Source organism: Anastrepha ludens, chromosome X (assembly GCF_028408465.1).
Source record: "Anastrepha ludens isolate Willacy chromosome X, idAnaLude1.1, whole genome shotgun sequence".
NCBI lineage: Eukaryota > Metazoa > Arthropoda > Insecta > Diptera > Tephritidae > Anastrepha > Anastrepha ludens.
Genome location: NC_071503.1, coordinates 97648469 through 97668640, shown reverse-complemented (window position 1 = coordinate 97668640; position 20172 = coordinate 97648469). Strand labels below are relative to the sequence as shown.

The following is a 20172-nucleotide window of genomic DNA, read 5'->3' as shown; positions in this document are numbered from 1 at the left end:
AAACATCAAATACATCCTAGACGACTGTACACATTTTACAAACCACAGAAAATCACTAAACAACACAAAACCTACTGATCTACTTTTAAACAATTCTACAGAGAAACTTATTAAGCTTATAAGCTATTTAAAATATTGTAATATCTTAAATGAAATTTTGCTAACACCCTACATACACATATATACACATCCAGTATATTAGCTTAAGGCCACAGTAGCCATAGCTATAAGCCTTTTGTATTTTATAGTTAACTATAAATACAATTGTCAATAAAAAAAAAAAAAAATGCTGCATTATCAGGTAAAGTTGACTCGTCCAGTAGTAGGGAGAAGTGGGTCGTTTGCAAATAATTACATAAGAAGCTTTCAATATCAGTACACATTTCATCAATACGTCTTTCAAAAGTATTGTTGCTTAAGGGAATTTTTTTTAATGATATCAGATTCAGGTTTGTGTAAAACAGTTTTTAAAACCTCTTCAACGGCTGGCAAAATTAACTTCTCTCCGATAGTATGCGGTTTTCCGGGTTTTGCTATAAGTAACGAGATATTGTAAGACGCCCGCAAACCATCATCATTTCTTTGTATGTTTGAAAGTATTCCAAATCTTTCTCAGTTTTATCAGGGTGGCGTCTTCTCAGATGATCTTGCAGTTTAGATGGTTTCATAGCGTCATTGCTCAAAACTTTGTTGCATAAAAGGCACATAGGCAATTGTTTGCCCGGCAATGATCGAATGAAGCCAAATTTCAAATAATCAACACTGTACTGTCTACATTTCTATTTAGATTCGGATAAGGCATCAGTCATCTGTGGGCAAAATTAAATTATTTAAATAAGACAGAAAATCCAGCAGCTGTATATTAAAAATATTTTTTGATTTTTCCGAAAACATTCCATAATTCGAACATCTTCTTGCAACAATTAGCTCGGATTTCAGAGATTGCACTGTAATTATAATACCGATTGCTAAAACTTTTAAAAAGAAAGTATTGAGGAGTACCTACTTGTGTAATTTAGCATGATTGAATATTAAACTACTAATAACTAAAGTCATGATTGACGTAATTTATCTATCTTTGCTAACTACGAGTCAAAACTAAAATTTAATAAAAAAAAAAAATACCAGTCTAACGGTTAGACGCGATAGAAGTGAAACCTTCCGTAAAACAAACTGAGAGAGAATAAGACGAAAGCAGCATTAGGAGCGGGATAATTATAGGTTCATTATAATATTGCTATAAAGTTCATATTTTATTTTCTTCATTTTATTATTATTCATCCTCAATGTTTTCAATTTCAACAAATAATAGGAGTGGCTTATGATAGATTAAATATGATACAAATGCTTTGGTTTCGATGTTGTCAAAAAAAATACCCAAACGGACCGAAGAAACAGACTTACAAATTTCTTCCATTTTCGTCTACTTGTATTCATATAAAAATGTATGTCTCTTCCCACCAAAGCTAAATGTATTAGTATATTTCTTCTTGTATTTATTCAATGATTTGGGCCGAAATCCCGGCCGTACTGCAATACCGGGCCAACCCGTGGCAGAGGTGGAGCAAGCCCCTAAAACACTCCGCCCATTTCCAAAAATCAGTTTAACATTTGTTGTCCTCCGATGGAGGATCTATCAGATGTTAAGCTGATAAGAACAGATAAAGTGGGCTTCAAGACCGTTTTCCCCGTGGGGACATTTTTCCCCCCCGGGGTGATACATAAAAAATTCCCGCACTCTTTTCGAGAGTGGCGGTTCGCTAGATATAAATAAAATATTATGCTGCTTCTTAGCTAAGGTTGACTTTTTTCTTTGCAGGAGTTTCATATGAAAGAATTAATCTCGTTATTGCCCCCGTTCACCCAGAAGGGGTACCGGAGGCCATAGCCCATCCTTACAATCGCATTCACGTAGGGTCAGGAGGGTTTGAAGTCCGTCCGCCAGGGGCACACCCTAGCCAGGGCGCTCCCCAGGAGGAGCAGAATATTGTCTCACCCCAGAGACGTGCTCCACGTATACGTCCCGTGACCAGTGGATGGTGTCAGATACAACTAGACGGCGCATCATAGACGCGTAGCGTTTGTTAACACGCATGCGTCTCAGCACCGGCTCGTTGCATGGGTCCCAGGTGCCCAGGGCACCAACGAGGATCGCCTCTACCTCCACATTGTAGCCTCGTGAATGCAGCGCAACAGCCAGCGGGGTATACTTCCTTATCTTCTCGTCCCGCGCCTCTGCGAAACTCTCCCGTCGGTTCTCGAATGGCACGGTTATGTCCACTATGGTGACGGACCTCGTGGTCTAGTTCCTGATGACAATGTCCGGCCTTAGTGCTGAGAGATTCCCGCCAGAGACTCCCGCAACTGTCTGGTTGATGGTCATGGTGCCAGGCAGTTTGACAGCTTTTGCCACTCTTGCTACAATAGCGTCATGGCGCAGTTGTCTCGCTGCCGAGTGAGGTGTGCAGTGGCACAGCACGTGCGGCAAGGATTCCAGGGCGTGATTACATCTACGGCAGCGCTTGTCCCCCTCACCCCATCTTCGTGCCCCGTTTAATGGGAGCACGTGGAGCCGGGCGCGGTGGACAAAACGCCACTCGGCAAACCTGGTGTAGCTGCCGCTTCTCATAAAATGATTGGCGACTACACTTTGATCTTAGCCATAAGGCCGAGAAGCGATAACCATACACAACCAACAAACTACCTAGTCAATACATTTTCTAATAAACCTTTTGAGAATTACACGCTCACAAAAATTAATGTACGAAATATTTATACCGATTCACTTAAACTGACTTTCAGTATCTAAACCAAAAATAGAAAAGCCAAAAAACTGTTTTCAATAAATAATCAGAAATGTCCTACAATGCAAATTTCAAAAAAAAATTGTTTTTCTGGTGATTCGAACCAAGAATTTTGGATCGGAAGCTCACATTGCTAGCCGCTCGGCTATCGCGCCATACTGTCGGCGCTGGCCTAAAAGTTATTTAGTTCGTCGCTACGTTTATATGTAATATTCGTAGCCAAGATGGTCGCTTTTTCGTTTCACTTTTTCTCAAATCACTCCCAACGATTCTAAAGAAGTTTTCACTTCAATAATGTAGTTACTTTTCTCCAGCACTCTCAAACAAAATAACACTGACTCACTATAATTTGTGTCATATACTATCCGTTTATATTTTTCAAAATATTTTCTTAGCAATTTCCTTTTCAAGATTCAGGAAACGAATTTATAGAGTGACGAATTGAACAAGTTGGCGCCTTACTTCCAACCTTTAATTTCTGTCGTTCTTTCCCGCTAACTCATCTTCGTTCATTCGTCGTTTCAGTATTGCCCGAGTAGTGCCGTCCTCGTCTAAGTTTGACACTTGACGTTTCCATTAATTGACCTTGGCAATATTTTAATGATTAATCATAATATTGCCAACGTATTACATTATATGTAATAATTTTTTTACTTCATAGGTACTTTTATAACTAATGTATATATATTATATGTAGCAAAACACGTGCTTAGAGTCCAAAATCCAGGAATAAAAAGAAATTTTATTTGATATGTATGTCTTATTGTTAAAATAGTAAAAAGTAATGAAAAAGAAATGTAAGCTGTTTGAAAGAGTTGCATTTAGAGATCCGAGCCGGAGATAGTAATTAAACGCCGACAAAATAACAAGTGGCCACAATACTCCCCTCCTAGACACTTTCCGGAGTAGCGATGAAATCACCTTCGTCAAGTTCTCTAAATGGCTATCATTTAGCGACATTAATGCTGCGATTTTTAACGTTATGTGCTCGTTGTTTACCTGTCGGGGTCACCAATTGTAGCAAAACACGTCCTTAGAGTCCAAAATCTAGGAATAGAAAGAAATTTTATTTGAGATGTCTTATTGTTAAAATAGTAAAAAGTAATGAAAAAGGAATGTAAGACTAATAAACAGCTGTTTGAAAGAGTTGCATTTAGAGATCCGAGCCGGAGATAGTAATTAAACGCCGACAAAATAACAAGTGGTTGCCACATATATTTTGATATTATAAGATAGTATGATGTAAGTAAATAGGTACTATCAGTGTATGTGTTGAGATCCACTATCGTGGACCCCCATTTTCATTTCATGGACCCCCAAATTTTTTTTTCGCCGACGCAGACCCCTTGCAGATTGTCATGGACCCCCAGGGGTCGATATAGACCACTTTGGGAATCACTGGTCTACAAGAACAAAATGCAGTCATAGACGCAGGCGTAGCGGCCACCATTCTAGTTGCCATATCGCTGAACAGTCGCGGCGGCGCCGAACAGTTTCAACTATTGTACTGTGCAACAAAAACTCATCATAAAAAAATTCATTGATAAATTCGAGCTCATAGTTCTAAGAGCAAGTACTTTCATTCATAAAACGAGCCGCCCATATGCCAATTTTCTCGACAATTCGAAAATAGTCAATATTGGAATATTTCGCGTAGAATTATTTGCCAATATTTGATAAATCTTGAATTTTTGTCAAGTCGAGTGCCCGCGGCTTCGTACATATGTATGCATCAATATATGTACGTGAATATGTGTATATGTACAATGCTGTGCCTATGAATGTGCGCTGGATTTCTTGCGAAGTTTTGCCGTTTTATCTTGAGCTGTGGCTGGTGAGCATACATACACACAGCATATACATATGCGCAAATGTATATAAATTCACACATTTACATTTGCATATGCCATCTTCCTGTGCGCCTGGTAATGAAGCGTTTTCTATAGAGGAGTTTGATTCAGCTGAAGGGATTCAACAAAGTTTTACAGACACCAGACAGACAGACATAACATACATATGTATGTATATAATTTTGGACGATTTGGAAAAATTCAAATATATACATATGTAGGTCATATTAAAAAGCGGCATACCTAACATTCTTTGCTTCTAATCACCAACAAATTCTTATCGACTGCTGCTAAATTTACATAATTCAGCCCCTTACTGTTAACTTTTGGTGAAAAATGTGGCTGTGGTGTATCACGCGCGCAAAACGAGTACCCCTGAAAATTCCATACGTTCCTGTCATTGAGACTTCTCTATATTTAACGTTCTCTGCGCAGAGTTTTACGTCGTTATGAATTCGAAGAAAAGAAATCATTCGAGAAGCGTTCTTGCAACTACAAGACATATAAAAATTAGAGTTCTTTTACAAGATTTATATTTTACCTTAATCTTGAATTTTCATAGGAAATAAAGCGTGTTAATTTTAATATAAAAGTATATGTGGAGTTTTATTCCCCCACACTATCAACAATAATTTCCAATAATAAAAACAAGCAAACGCGTATGTAAACAACCGAAACGAGCACTGCCAAATATTCAAAAGTTAGCTTAAAAGTGATGAAAACTTTGAAAAAACTACTGTTTTTTTAATACTTAAATTAATTTTATATGGTAACTACGAATATGACAAATGCTTTCGTCTCACATCCAGAGAACGTTAATGGTCATCGTGAAAAGATTTTTAAAAATGTGGCCAATATCAGCCCGTTAGCCGGCTCTCAGCAAATTGGACAGAACCAGCGGATGGGCTGACGTAGTCGGTTTGTTTACGAAAATACTAAGAATGTTTTAGTGATATACGAAAACAATTAACACATACCGCATACAAACTGCAGATTTGACGAGTGTGTAAATATGTGTTTGGACGAGTATGTGAATAGTGTGAAATTATCGTGCAGATTTCGGCTGGAGTTAGGACTCTGTGTGGAAAAAATAATAAAACTATATTTTTTCTGAGCAAGAGCTCCTTTATTGAATTCGTCTATTTCAGAATTAATTTTATATTTTAATGCTTACATCTATTTATACTATTTCTAAATACAATTTGGTTTGAGGTAAAAATATTTTTACATGTTTTTATATTTAGCTGTTTGGTATTGTTTAGTCTCTGCATATATTTGTATTTTAATGCTTAGATCTATTTATACTATTTCTAAATACAATTTGGTTTGAGATAAAAATATGCTTACATGTGTTTATTGTATGAAGGGACCCATTTTTGTATTGTTTATCATTATTATTGTTTCCAAACAATAATAATGTATGTTTGCAGTGTATGTATGTAGTGTAGTGTATGTGTCAACGTCGTTAACTCTGGCGATAATATTGTGCGAATGGTACATAAAAAAAAATCAGCATAGTCTCGCTCAAGTTGCGTCGCTGGTATCTGATTCTTAACACTAAACCTACCGGTATTTTATGTATTCCTATTCATACCAATGTGGGTCAAATGACCCGTCTTTAAAATATTATATACATATATTATTAAGATCACATATATTTCTCGTTAAAAAAATTAGCAAGAGAAGAGTAAATCTTGAAAAATACATTCGATGTATTTTTTAATAAAAGTCGTGAAGGCAAACGACGATTTAATAATGTTATTTCTAAGAACTTCTGACAAGAAGTTTAAAATGGGTCATTTGACCCGTCCATGGTAGGTTTAGTGTTAATGTGCTAACTAATTCCTTTATAGAGAAATGCTTCGTTACAAGGCACACACACGCATTACTGGCTGCGTGCACTTGCCGCAGCAAAAACATTACAATTCGCTACAAATTCTTAAAGAATTGAACGCACATTCATAGGCACAACTTTTTATTCCTTTACTATGAAGTAGTACATTATATTCGATATGTGAACTTTAATAGATATTAAAGAGGAAAAGTATGTACTCAATTTTAGAAATAAAAAAAGCATATTAACTGAAAAATTTTCGTTTAATAATTTTGGGATTTGGTCCCTGTGATTTCTTCAATATTCAATAAGTGGCACTTTGGTCTTCATTCGAACACTGAATATATATACTGTAACATCCAAATAAGTCGCACTCCTGTTTCAAGAGTAAGTTTCTAACGTTGTGGCTAAATACACACGTCTCTGTGCATTTTTTATTAATTGGAGTAATCCATATGTAAATTAATAGATATAGTAATTTCATAATTACGTACTATCAAACAAACAAAATATCAAGCAACAAAAAATAATGCCTTCGAAATGTTCCCTAGCATCGAATTGTCCGGGACAGAATTTTCTATAAGCTACGTGTTACTGGTTTCTGCATCGTATTGTACGCTCTCGCGCGCACTTCACGCACAGCATTTGCGGCGGCTGTCGATCATTTAGAAAACATATTTACATATGTATATTAAATATACATACATATGTATGTGTTTTTCTGTCACTGTTGAGCAAAATTCGCCTATTTATGAATGAAAGTACACACGTAAAATTCAGAAAAATGCATCAAATTTTTATTTAAATCGATAGTACAGTCCATATAATTTAACGTTTGAAGATTATTTCATGCAAATGTTGACCGTGACTGTGCTTCAAATGGTCCATGCGCTTAGTCCAATTTTGGCATACTCTTTCCAATGTTTCGGCCGATATCTCACATATAATTGCTTTAATGCTGTCTTTCAACGCGTTAATTGAAGCAGGCTTGTCTGAATAGACACGAGCTTTAACATAGCCCAAAAAAAAATAATCTAAAGGCGTTATATCGCCGAACTCGCCTCTCAACAAGTCCATTGTTACGCGTGCTGTGTGGCATGTGGCACCGTCTTGCTGAAACCACATGTCATGCATCAATGCTCTTGCGTTTGGGTAAGAGAAGTTGGATATCATTTCACGGTAGCGCTCACCATTCACAGTTACGTTACGATTCGCAGCATCTTTGAAGAAGTACGGTCCAATGATACCTCCTGCCCATAAACCGTACCAAACTGTGACCTTTTTTGGATACATTGGTAGCTCTTGCAATTCTTCTGGCTGATCTTCACTCCAAAATCGACAATTCTACTTATTGACGTGCCCATTGATCCAAAAATGAGCTTTGTCGCTGAACACAATTTTTCGATAAAAAAGTGGATCTTCGGCCAACTTTCCAAGAGCCCATTCACCAAAAATTCTGCGTTGCAGTAGGTCGTTCGGCTTCAATTCTTGCACCACCTTTTTTGGACACATTGGTAGCTCTTGCAATTCTTCTGGCTGATCTTCACTCCAAAATCGACAATTCTACTTATTTACGTGCCCATTGATCGATCCAAAAATGAGCTTTGTCGCTGAACACAATTTTTCGATAAAAAAGTGGATCTTCGGCCAACTTTCCAAGAGCCCATTCACCAAAAATTCTGCGTTGCAGTAGGTCGTTCGGCTTCAATTCTTGCACCAGCTGTATTTTGAAAGGCTTCACACCTAAGTCCTTTCGCAAAATTTTCCACGTTGTTGAGTAACAGAGGCCCAAATGCTGCGAACGGCTACGAATCGATAATTGGTGGTCATCATTAGTGTGGGTCAAGTTTATTTTGTAAATGATCTCAAAATGTACTATTTGACAACACTGTGTGGTGAGAGAGCAATCAGCTGACACGATTCTATGAAAACAGTCCAAAATCCCACGTTAACGATCTACGAAACTGCACGGTGGTGAGAATTCATTTACATGAGGCTCTGATCAGTTCCATTGTGTCAGCTATACATGCGTACATTTACGTTGATGAGTGTGAGCACCATAAGAATATTAGCTTTGGTCGGCATAGGCATTTGGAGGAATAAAGTGAATGCCCTGTGCGTTCGGTTATAAGTACATACATATGTGTATACTAACAAAAATAGTTTTGCTAGGAGCTCAGAATACAAATATGTAAATTGTGTTTTGAGTTGCACCATTGAGTCATTAATAAGATAGAGTTACAACATTGAGTAAGTAATAACATAGAGTCACAATCTCGAACAAAAATTATTTCGTACCGGCATATCCGTATATTCACTTTTTATTTTTTATTTGAATTCAATTTTTTTTATAACTATTTTTTTAAATCTTCTTAAGAATATAAACGCTACTTTTAATTACGTTATTAAACTACTTATTAAAATATACGCATTTATGTATGTAGATCACATTTATATACATACAAGGTGAAGTCCAAAATAAACAAGACCGAGCTAAAATAGAAACAACAGCAGCTTTGTTTTGATAACTTCGAGTTTATTTTTTCAAAATAGTCCCCTCTGGCCTCGATACACTGTTTTGCGCGATCTAAACGCTTTTCGAAAGAGTGTTTCAAGTCATTGACCGGAAAATCCTTCAGCATGTCGGTGCAAGCCTTTTGGATGGCCTCTACGGGCGCGAAATGGTTTCCTTTCATGGCCAAATACAATATTTCAAATTGATAGAAGTCACAGGGAGCCATAACAGGCGAATACGGTGAGTTATTGATGGTTAAATTGCGATTTCTAGTTCAGAAATCAGTCACAAGAGTGGAACGATGAGATGGTGCATTATCATGCAATAAGCGCCAGCTTCCTCATTCACGGTATTCAGGGCGAATTCGACGAATGCGATGCACCAAACGCTTCAAATCGGGAAAATATAAAATTGCATTGACGGTTTGACCCATTGGCACAAACTCCTTTTGGACAATTTCCTTGGAATCGTAAAAACAAATGAGCTCCGAAACAATAAGTTAAAATGCGATAAATCAATGTTTTGGAGATATTCAACTCCGATTCCATAAATTTCAACAATGATTTCGGTTCATTTTTGAAAAATTGATGATCAATTTCGATGGAGTTTCCGGTGATTACTGACTTTGGGTGGACCCTATATTCACTGCATTTATGTCGTCACCACCATCTCTGAAGCGTGCAAACCACTCGTGAACTCTGGCACGAGATGGATAATCATCGCCATAAACTTTTTCATCAATTCAAATGTTTCGGTGAACATTTTACCGCTTTTAAAACAAAATTTAATATTAGCTCTTTGTTCGAAACTCATTTTTGTACCGATAACACAAGCATACTTACATTTTAGACGCAATAATAATAGCTTCCACTGAACCGAATGCAACCAATCTTACACTAGGTGCCCATTTACACGATGTCTCCTCTGGAAGGGAAACATTTTGTTCGGGGGTGAAGGACGGCCGCGGAAGAGAGAAGGGAATTTGTCTCCTGTACTGGCGACACGCTTTGTGCTTCTTATTCGTATTTCCAATCTTAAAGCAATTTTTGACAGTTGCTTCATTCGTTTTCTTCTTTCGTGGAAAGAAAGTTCTAAGTTATGTGTTGGTTTTCAAGCAAACGGAAGATAACAACGATGACAAACATACGAACGCTGCTTGGGAAATGCACAATTATTTTTGCTAGTAAAGTAGTATAATTTAAAATAGTTATGGGACATGTTTATGTTGATTTCTAATTTTTCCCTGCATTTCTAGATACTCAGTTTAATTTTAAGTTAATTATTTACATATGAAGTATTTTTAATTTAATTTTTTTTATTCAAGTATAAGAATTTATAAATATATTTCAATAAAAAAAACAACAAATTATTTATTATTTAACCAGTTTGCATTTTTCATTCATATATTTAAGAAACTGTTGTCGAACGCTCTCTGCTTTACATGTAAGCGCGTGCTAGAATACATCCGAACCAGACGATGCTAAAGTATTAAATGTCAAAATGTCGCCGAAAACAATTTTGCCCGTGTGTCCGCGAATGAGACATGAAAAGAGAATTTCCAGTGTCTCCATTCCAGATGTCTCCGTGTGTAAATGGGGTGTAGGGATGTAACTTCCAACGCACTAACTCATTAAAAAGATGGCGCCACCAAAAACAGTTTTATGACGCCAGTCTTGTTTATTTTGGACTTCACCTTCTATGTACGTACATATACATATGTACAATATGGCGAGTGCGTGTCAGCGCATATATGTAAATGTATGCCGACTTATACATACATATGTACGTACATATATAGTATTTATGGATTATGGATAAGGAAATATTGTCGCAGGGAATAGTATGTGCTTTTTTATATCTCCGTTTGTTTTTCTGCGCTCCCATAAGAATGATGATATTTCGTATGTACGTACATACATACATACAAAAATATGTCTATTTATAAGAACACAAATACGAAATTGTGAAAACTATGAAATTGGTTTAAATGTGAACCAGAAGATCTTGGAGTTATACATACTTATGTATGTATGTATATAAATGGCGTGTATACCCTCTTTGGGTGTTTGGCCGAGGAGCTCCTCCTCCTATTTTTGGCGTGCGTCTTAATGTTGTTCCTCAAATGAATGAACCTACAGTTTCAAGCCGACTCCGAATGGCAGATATATTTTATGAGAAGCTTTTCCATGGCAGTAATACACTCGGAGGTTTGCCATTTCCATTCAATTATTAGACTTTTTCGACCTAGTGCTTCTGCGAAAGTACTGTTTCTGGGCCGTTGAGAAAGTTCGATGGACCAAGTATTGTTTTCGTATTGGATCGTTTTTAATTCCGTGTTAGTATCAATAATACTACTTACGCACTGCATAAAAATAATCAAATCATCGTGCTCGTAAACACAAAAAGTAAGCGCTCAATATAAACAGTGGGCAAAAATGAATGAATTTTGATAAAAATTGTTAACTTAGTCAGCTAGACTACGTTGAATCCTTGATATTCGGCATTGTTTTTTGGTTTTTCATAGATTTTATATTTTCGAAGAAATTAAGTCTAAACTGAGGTTTAAAAATGTTTTTTCTCAAGCATTTCAACAAACCAAATACGTCTATATTACGGACAAAAAGTATTTCAGTTGTGTCCACGATAAAGACACTGTACGACACAGCCAAGCATGGAGGCACCAACAGTTTGAAGCCGACTCCGAACGGCAGATATTTTTATGAGGAGCTTAGATACACTACATCAAAAAAAAGCTGTATTCTGGTTTGAAAGTAAATTTCTAACTTACGGCTATATTACTTACTTCGTACAGTTTTTGTTAATAAGATAATCCTATACGTGAAAATACCTATATATCTAAATTAAGTATTTATCTTCTATATCAGAACAAAGAAGAATGAAATTTAAATTTTGGATATTATGAAATTTCAAAGACGTAAACTTGTTTAAGTCTAACGACGGCTTTTGTTTACACCATTTGTGTATGCTTCTTTGACACACAGTACAGAGAACGTTGAATATAGAGAAGTCTCACGAGCTACGAATAGTGTGAATTGTCAAAAATGAAGTGAAACCGCGAACACTATTTCACCTCGCTTAACTCGACAGCGGGGAAGTTCTTAACAGAGCTGATTACAGTGAATTATGTACAAGTACATTGGCTCTGCTCAGTTTTTGGTTTCTGTATGAAATCAAATTGACGAATGCCGACGGCATTTTGCAAGGCATTTGCTTGTGCATTTTTATGTTCCCTTGGTAAACGAAAATTTATTCAATTTGTATTTTCAAACAAATACAACCAAATAAAGATTTAAAATCAAAGTAACTTTAATGCACACATTTTGTTGTGTGCGTTTTAGTAAATTTGATGAAAATTTTTACTAATTTTTCGAGTCGAAATTAATTTTAGACAAAAATTCAAAGAGCATTGAATATATGTATGTATATCAATATATGTATATATACATATATTTTGTTAGTTATATTTGTGCAAAAGTTCAATTGCATCTTCAATTCTTATAGTGTTAGAAATGTATGTATGTGCACATGCACTGCAGCAACAATGACCTACCTCACGACGCATTGCCTTATCATATTTATGTGCATTTGAATATGCATTTTTTGGTCCTGTGCCAAACGAAAATTTTTTAAATTTACCTATGTATATTACAGGGAATAATTCATATATGTATGCATTTTATAGATAGTACAAAACTTTAAAATTTAAAATAAATAAAAGAAAACTTCAAAGAAACGTATTTGCATACATATATGGGACAACTAAGTTCTATTGCATCTTTAATATAGTGTTGCACGCATATGTATGCACTGAAGCAACATGACCTACCTCACGAGCATCGCCTTATCATATTTCATGCAATAATTAGGATGTAAATATTCGAATGATCGAATTCCTGCAAATGCTAAAACAACTTCTTCTGCATATGCATCGACGCATGTGCATGTGCGTATGTATATGCACACCTGATCCCTAACTATATCTATATATCAATCAATCAATCGATCAAATCAAAAAATTCTGTATACAAAACGCTTCATTACATTTTCATTACCAGGCACACAGGAAGATGGCATATGCAAATATAAATATTGAATTCAAGCAAAACAATGCTTATTAATATACACATATGCATGTACATACAACCGCACACACAGGGCATTCGCTTTATTCCTCAAAATGCGTATGTCGTTCAAAGCTAAAATTCCATGCCTAGCGACTACAAGAACAAAATGCAGTCATAGACGCAGGCGTAGCGGCCATCATTCTAGTTGCCATAGCGCTGAACAGTCGCGGCGGCGCCGAACAGTTTCAACTATTGTACTGTGCAACAAAAACTCATCTTCAAAAAATTCATTGATAAATTCGAGCTCATAGTTCTAAGAGCAAGAACTTTCATTCATAAAACGAGCCGCCCATATGCCAATTTTCTCGACAATTCGAAAATAGTCAATATTTGAATATTTCGCGTAGAATTATTTGCCAATATTTGATAAATCTTCAATTTTTGTCAAGTCGAGTGCCCGCGGCATCGTACATATGTATGCAAAAATATATGTATGTAAATATGTCTTTCTAAATGCTCGACAGCCGCAGCTGCTGTGCGTCAAGTGCGCGCATGAGCATACAGTAAGTTGCAGAAGAAAACAAGTAGCTTAAAAAAAAAGGTCTGATTCGGACATTTTAATATTAAGATAAAATTTGGAAACAATTATTTTATGTTAACTGATAGTAGGCAAATAGTTAATTAGTAGATTACTTTACGTATGTAGTTTTTCAATTGATAAAAAGTGCACAAAACATATGCATATATCTGCAGTTAGAAACTTACTCTGAAATCAGAGCATTTGTAGGTGCCTGTAAACATGTCAAGGTTACTGTACATACAATGCTGTGCCTATGAATGTGCGCTGCGCCTTTGAATGCGCGCTGGATTTCTTGCGAAGTTTTACCGTTTTATCTTGAGCTGTGGCTGGTGAGCACACATACACACAGCATATACATATGCGCAAATGTATATAAATTCACAAATTTACATTTGCATATGCCATCTTCCTGTGCGCCTAGTAATGAAGCGTTTTCTATAGAGGATTTTGATTCAGTTGAAGGGAATTCAACAAAGTTTTACAGACACCAGACAGACAGACATAACATATGTACATAATTTGGATGATTTGGAGAAATTCAAATATATAGGTCATATTAAAAAGCTACCTAGCATTCTTTGCTTCTAATCACCAACAAATCCTCATCGACTGCTGCTAAATTTACATAATTCAGCCCCTTACTGTTAATTTTTGTTGAAAAATGTGTCTGTGGTGAAATTGTCTTCGCGAGACGAGTACCCCTCGAAAATGAACACTTTCCAGTAATTAAGACTTCTCTATTCATTAACGTTCTCTGCACAGTAGCTACGACTATCGACTGTCCATTCACCCGATTTACACACGGAGACATCTGGAAGGGAGACACTGGAAATTCTCTTTTCATGTCTCATTCGCGGCCACATGGGCAAAATTGTTTTCGGCAACATTTTGACGTTTAATGCTTTAGCATCGTCTGGTTCGGATGTATTTTCGCACGCGCTTACATGTAAAGCGGAAAACGTTCGTCAACAATTTCTTAAATATATGAATGAAAAATGCAAACTGGTTAAATAATAAATAATTTGTTGTTTTTTTTTTTTAAATATATTTATAAATTGTTGTACTTGAATGAAAAAAGTTAAATTAAAAATACTTCATACATAAATAATTAACTTAAAATTAACTTGAGTATCTAGAAATGCGGGGAAAATTAGAATTCAACATAAACATGCCCCATAATATATTTTAAATTATACCTACTTTACTAGGAAAAATAATCGTGCATTTCCCAAGCAGTGTTCGGATGTTTGTCATCGTTGTTATCTTCCGTTTGCTTGAAAACCAACACATAACTCAGAACCTTCTCCCACAAAAGAAGAAAACAAATGAAGCAACTGTCAAAAATTGCTTTAAGATAAGAAATACGAATAAGAAGAGGAAAGCGTGTCGCCGAGTACGGGAGACAAAATCCCTTCTCTCTTCCCCGACCGTCCTTCGCCCTCGAACAAAATGTTTCCCTTCCAGATGTCTCCTCGTGTAAATCGGGTATTTCTGGAGCGCATTTATAAAGTATACATATGTACATATGTATACATACGGTCCGCCTAATATTCTTGTCTTCCTCAAGAAAAATAAGTTTATGAACAGCTCCCGCGCGATTTACGTTTTTGCCGTTAACTCGACTTAAAAAAAAACTAAATTTGTTTCCTTTTTTATATTGTTTATTTATTAAACTCAGCAACTACTCCGATGAACGCGAGGAACCAGACTGACTTAAAACTATTTACATTTGTGTTTTTATAGGGTAATTCAACATTGCATTTTCGTAATAGGAACGGAAATGCAATAAATGCGAGTTTGACAATATTTGTTAAAATTTATTATTTTCTTAATTGTTCTTTAAGTTACTTTTTGAAACGGTTGCAATGCTCAGAACTGCGACCGAAAAATAATAAATTAATTTTTTAATATATTATTATTTAGTATTGCATTTACGGTATGGGAGCGAAAGTGCAACATATACAGATTTTATTATTTCACTTACCTATGTGTACATATTTGCTTACTCGGTATACTATTTTATAATTCTGTTTTTCTTACTTGCTAAATTACATTGGTTTAATAAAATTGCAGATTATGTTTTAATAAAAATGTTTATTCTCTGGAAATTTTATGAATTGCGACATGTGCCGGAAATTGATGTTTGGTTACTGCTATTGCTAATTTTATTTAAAAATTCTTCGAATTTATCAGGTACATTGTCTTTGAAATCAAAGTAACTGTTTGTATATCTAACTTCTCCCCCCTTTAGATTAGAATTCTTATGAATTCTTTTATTTAGATTTATTTTAATATATTTTAGTTTTGTTCTCCAAATGACAATTATTAATATTATTGTTAAAATTAGAAAGAAGTTACACCCGTATATGATTTTGTTATGAATTTTCAACTTAGATATATTTTTGAAATTTATTTTATTCTCTTCATCTATTTGTTCGAATGTAAGTTTTTCTGTAAAATTCTTTATATTGTCATATTGCAATCTCATAATATTTCCTTCGAATCTTTCAATTCAATTAGAGTAATAATAATCATTAATTTTTATTGAACAATTGTTAAATTGGATTGCGTAATTTCCGTTTAAAACAGTGTCATTCATGTTACATGTGTTGTTTACAAATAAATTGAATGCATTTTTAACTAGGACTGTTTTTTCGTCCAGTGTTATAATTTCTAATTCTTTACTTGGTAATAATTTACAATTTTTCATTATTATACAATGAATGCTGGGTTTTAGTTGTCTGAAATGTTTATTTTCTTTCATAATTTTACCTTCATAAGTAAAAACTTCCTCTATTTCTGCTTCTATTTCTTTTTGATTCTTATTTGGTAGTGGTACAATTTTTCTTATTTTTATTTGTATGAATGATTTTGGAATTTTAATACTTAGTATTAAATAGGTATTATTAAAAGTTGCTATTCCTAACTGTAAATATTTTAATTTGTTGAAATCAATGTTATACTCGTAATTGGTAATTTCTTGATTTGTTAGAATATTTGGGTGAACTAGACCATATTTGGCTGCGACTACATTGTCTTGGATTTGTTCTATTTTTCTTTTTATTAACTGAATTTTGGTCATCTGTTGTAAGTAAATATGTTGTTGATTTTCTTCGTCTATGAATTTATTTATACTATTAAGTCCTTCTTCAATTTCTTTCCTATCATCTTGTACAATATTTCTTATTTGTTTCATTGCCAAATTAAAATGTTCATTTTTGAATTGTCTGTCTGCCACCATGGTACATTGTGCCAAATGTCCACTTTGCTACAGTACCTATGGCGTTTACAAGTCCTCTCTTATGTCTTTTTTCTATTGGTATTAATGTCATTAACTTATTTCTCGCTTCTAATAATTCTGTTTGCAATACATTTTTGTGAATTGTCTTTACTTGTATAATATAATATTTTCTGTCAATTCGTTAATAATATCTTCTATTTGTTTAACGCCAATTATATGGAGTACTATATCACTGTCCTTAACTAATATATGTCCTGGTCTGGTCCGTCAGTTCCGTTAAAACTATCGTGGTGTCACTATATCATATCCATGTCAGCACTAATATCATAGTTAGTATCTGCAAATTTTAATGGTCTTTTAATGTTGTTAGGATGAATGTTTTCTAATTTTTCCTTCCTATACCTTTGTTGTTCCTTATGCCTAACCGCTTTATAGTTCTTTATGAATCTTTCTGTTCTTTCTTCTTTATAGTCTTCTCTGGTTTTATTTAGATTGCTTATAATTTTATGCTTCTTTGCTTCTAAATTGCTTATTATTATTTCCGGATCTATTTTATTGTCATGTACTGCGTTTGGTGTACATTTTATTGTTGAATGGAATCTATCATTGTAATTTCGTATGGCTTTCTGTATTAAGTGTTTAATTGATAAACCTTTTTCTAATTTATACAAAATTCTAAACTTTTCCGCGATCGTGTTGTGAAACCTTTCAATATCGGCATTGCCAGCATGGCTATTAGGTTTTGTTAGGTGAAGCTCAACATTTTCAGTGTCCAAAAACTCTATTATTCTCGCGGCCTTAAATTCGTTATCTGCAATTATTTTCCTTGGTTTCCCAAAATGTTCTTCTAACTGTTCAAAAATGGTAATATGATTTCTATCATTCAAGAGGTACGTTGCTCCGAACTTTGAGAATTTATCCATAACTGTTAAAAAGTGGTTTCCCTTCATGACATACATATGTGTATAATTTCATTTTTCTTTACTGGTGTTTCTGAGAAATTTAATTTCTGTTTCCTATTGGGTTTCCTACTGTACTTGACTTCTTGGCAAATTTCACATTGATTTATAACCAAGTAAACCAATTCCAGTAACTTAGGGTAATAGATTTTATTTTTTACTTGATTGTATGTCTCTAAAATACCGGAATGTAAACTTTCACTAACATGGTAAAAGGAGATTTGTTTTATGGCTTCAACCTCTGTTTCAATGTCTTGTGCTCTTTTTGTACACTTAGTGAATTGAAGTTTGTTGTCATTCGAATACATACTAATCAGTTTTTCTTGTACTATGTTATAGCTGTGGTCGGTGAGTTCCGAAAATATTCAAATTTTTCCTTTCAAAATATATCTCCTGAAAATATCTCCCATTTGTTCAAAATCACACTCAGCAATAAAAATTATCTTTTTTCCGTGTATCTCTCTAAACTCTTCTGTTTTATTATTTATAAGTTTAAGTTGAGTTCTATATTTGTTCACTATCTCTTCCTTAATCGAAAAATGATCACCCAAATTCTCCTCTGCTGAATGTACTGTTGCCATGCTTACATTGTCTTCCTCCCCATCGAGCGAAATTAGGTTTATGCTATTGGAACTGTCACCATCTTCATATTTCAAAATATTATCTTCATTTTTTTCTATTCTACTGAGTAAATCCGCTACTTTGTTCTCTCTACCTTTTATATAGTCTACTTCGAAATCGTACTCTCCTAGTTTGAGTATCCATCGTTGGTGTCTTGTCATACAAATATGGTCTCAGGTAATTTACACTCCTCAAAATTGCTAAAAATTCTTTGTCTGTGGCTGAATAAATTCGTTCGTGATTGTTTAATGTTCTGGATGTGGAGCAAATCGGGTGTCCTTCTTGTGAAAGGACAGCACCAATTGCATAATTGGATGCATCCGTAGTTAATGTGAACTGTCTATCAAAATTGGGATACCTTAATATTGGATGAGAACTAATCAGTTGTTTTAACTTTTCAAACGCTTCGACATAGGTAGGGTCTTTTGAATTAACTTTTACGCCTTTTTTTAAATATTTTGTCATGGGTTGGGCCACCTTGGCGTAGTCTTTTACAAACTTTCTATAGTATCCTGTAAGACCCAGAAAGCTTTTGATCTATTTTTCTGTTCGTGGTATATCTAATTCTTGAATTCTTCTTCTTAATTGGCGCGATAACCGCTTACGCGAGTTTGGCCGAGCTTAACAAAGCGCGCCAGTCGTTTCTTTCTCGTGCTAACCGGCGCCAATTGGGCACACCAAGTGAAGCCTAGTCCTTCTCCACCTGATCTTTCCAACGCTGCTACCACCAGCTGGTACCGCATCAAATACTTTCAAAGCCGGAGCGTTTGTATCCATTCGGACGACATGACCCAGCCAACGAAGCCGTTGTATCTATATTCGCTGCGCTATGTCTATGTCGTCGTAAAGCTCATACAGCTCATCGTTCCATCGTCTGCGATAGTCGCCGTTGAAAACGTGCAAAGGTACAAAAATCTTACGCAGAATCTTTCTCTTGAACACTCCAAGCGTCGCTTCATCGGATGTTGCCATCGTTCAAGCTTCTGCGCCATACGTTAGGACGGGCATGATGAGAGTCTTGTAGAGTATTAGTTTTGTTCGTCGAGAGAGGACTTTACTGCTCAGTTGCCTACTTAGTCCAAAGCAGCACTTGTTGGCAAGAGAGATTCTACGTTGGATTTCAAGTCTGATATTGTTATCGGTGTTAGTGCTGGTTCCTAAATAAACGAAGTCTTTTACAACCTCGAAATTATAACTGTCTACAGTGACGTGGATGATATCTATATCATCGGCATACGCCAACAATTGTACGCTCTTATAAAATATTGTGCCTGAGCGATTAAGTTCTGCGGCTCGTACGATGCTCTCCAACATCAGGTTAAAGAAGTCACACGACAGCGAGTCACCCTGTCTGAAGCCTCGTTTGCTATCTAACGGCTCGGAGAGGTCCTTCCCAATTCTCACGGCGCTGCTGGTGTTGAGCAACGTCATCTTACATAGCCGTATTAGTTTTGCGGGGATACCAAATTCAGACATCGCGGCATACAGGTAACTTCTTTCCGTACTGTCGAATGCAGCTTTGAAGTCGACAAAAGATGGTGTGTGTCGATTCTCCTTTCATGGGTCTTTTCCAAGATTTGGCGTATTGTGAATATTTGGTCGATGGTAGACCTTCCAGGTCTGAAGCCACACTGATAAGGTCCAATCAGTTGGTTGACGGTGGGCTTCAGCCTTTCACACAAT

The 20172-nt window shown here is 35.5% G+C and overlaps 1 protein-coding gene and 1 pseudogene across 1 annotated transcript in view; one reads left to right on the top strand and one right to left on the bottom strand.

Annotated features, from left to right (window-relative positions):
- LOC128870493 (muscle calcium channel subunit alpha-1-like) overlaps nucleotides 1-20172 on the top strand; it is a 139662-nt gene that overhangs the window by 66112 nt on the left and 53378 nt on the right. The gene's annotated exons all lie outside the window — the stretch shown is intronic.
- On the bottom strand, nucleotides 1504-1684 carry LOC128870516 (U2 spliceosomal RNA; annotated as a pseudogene).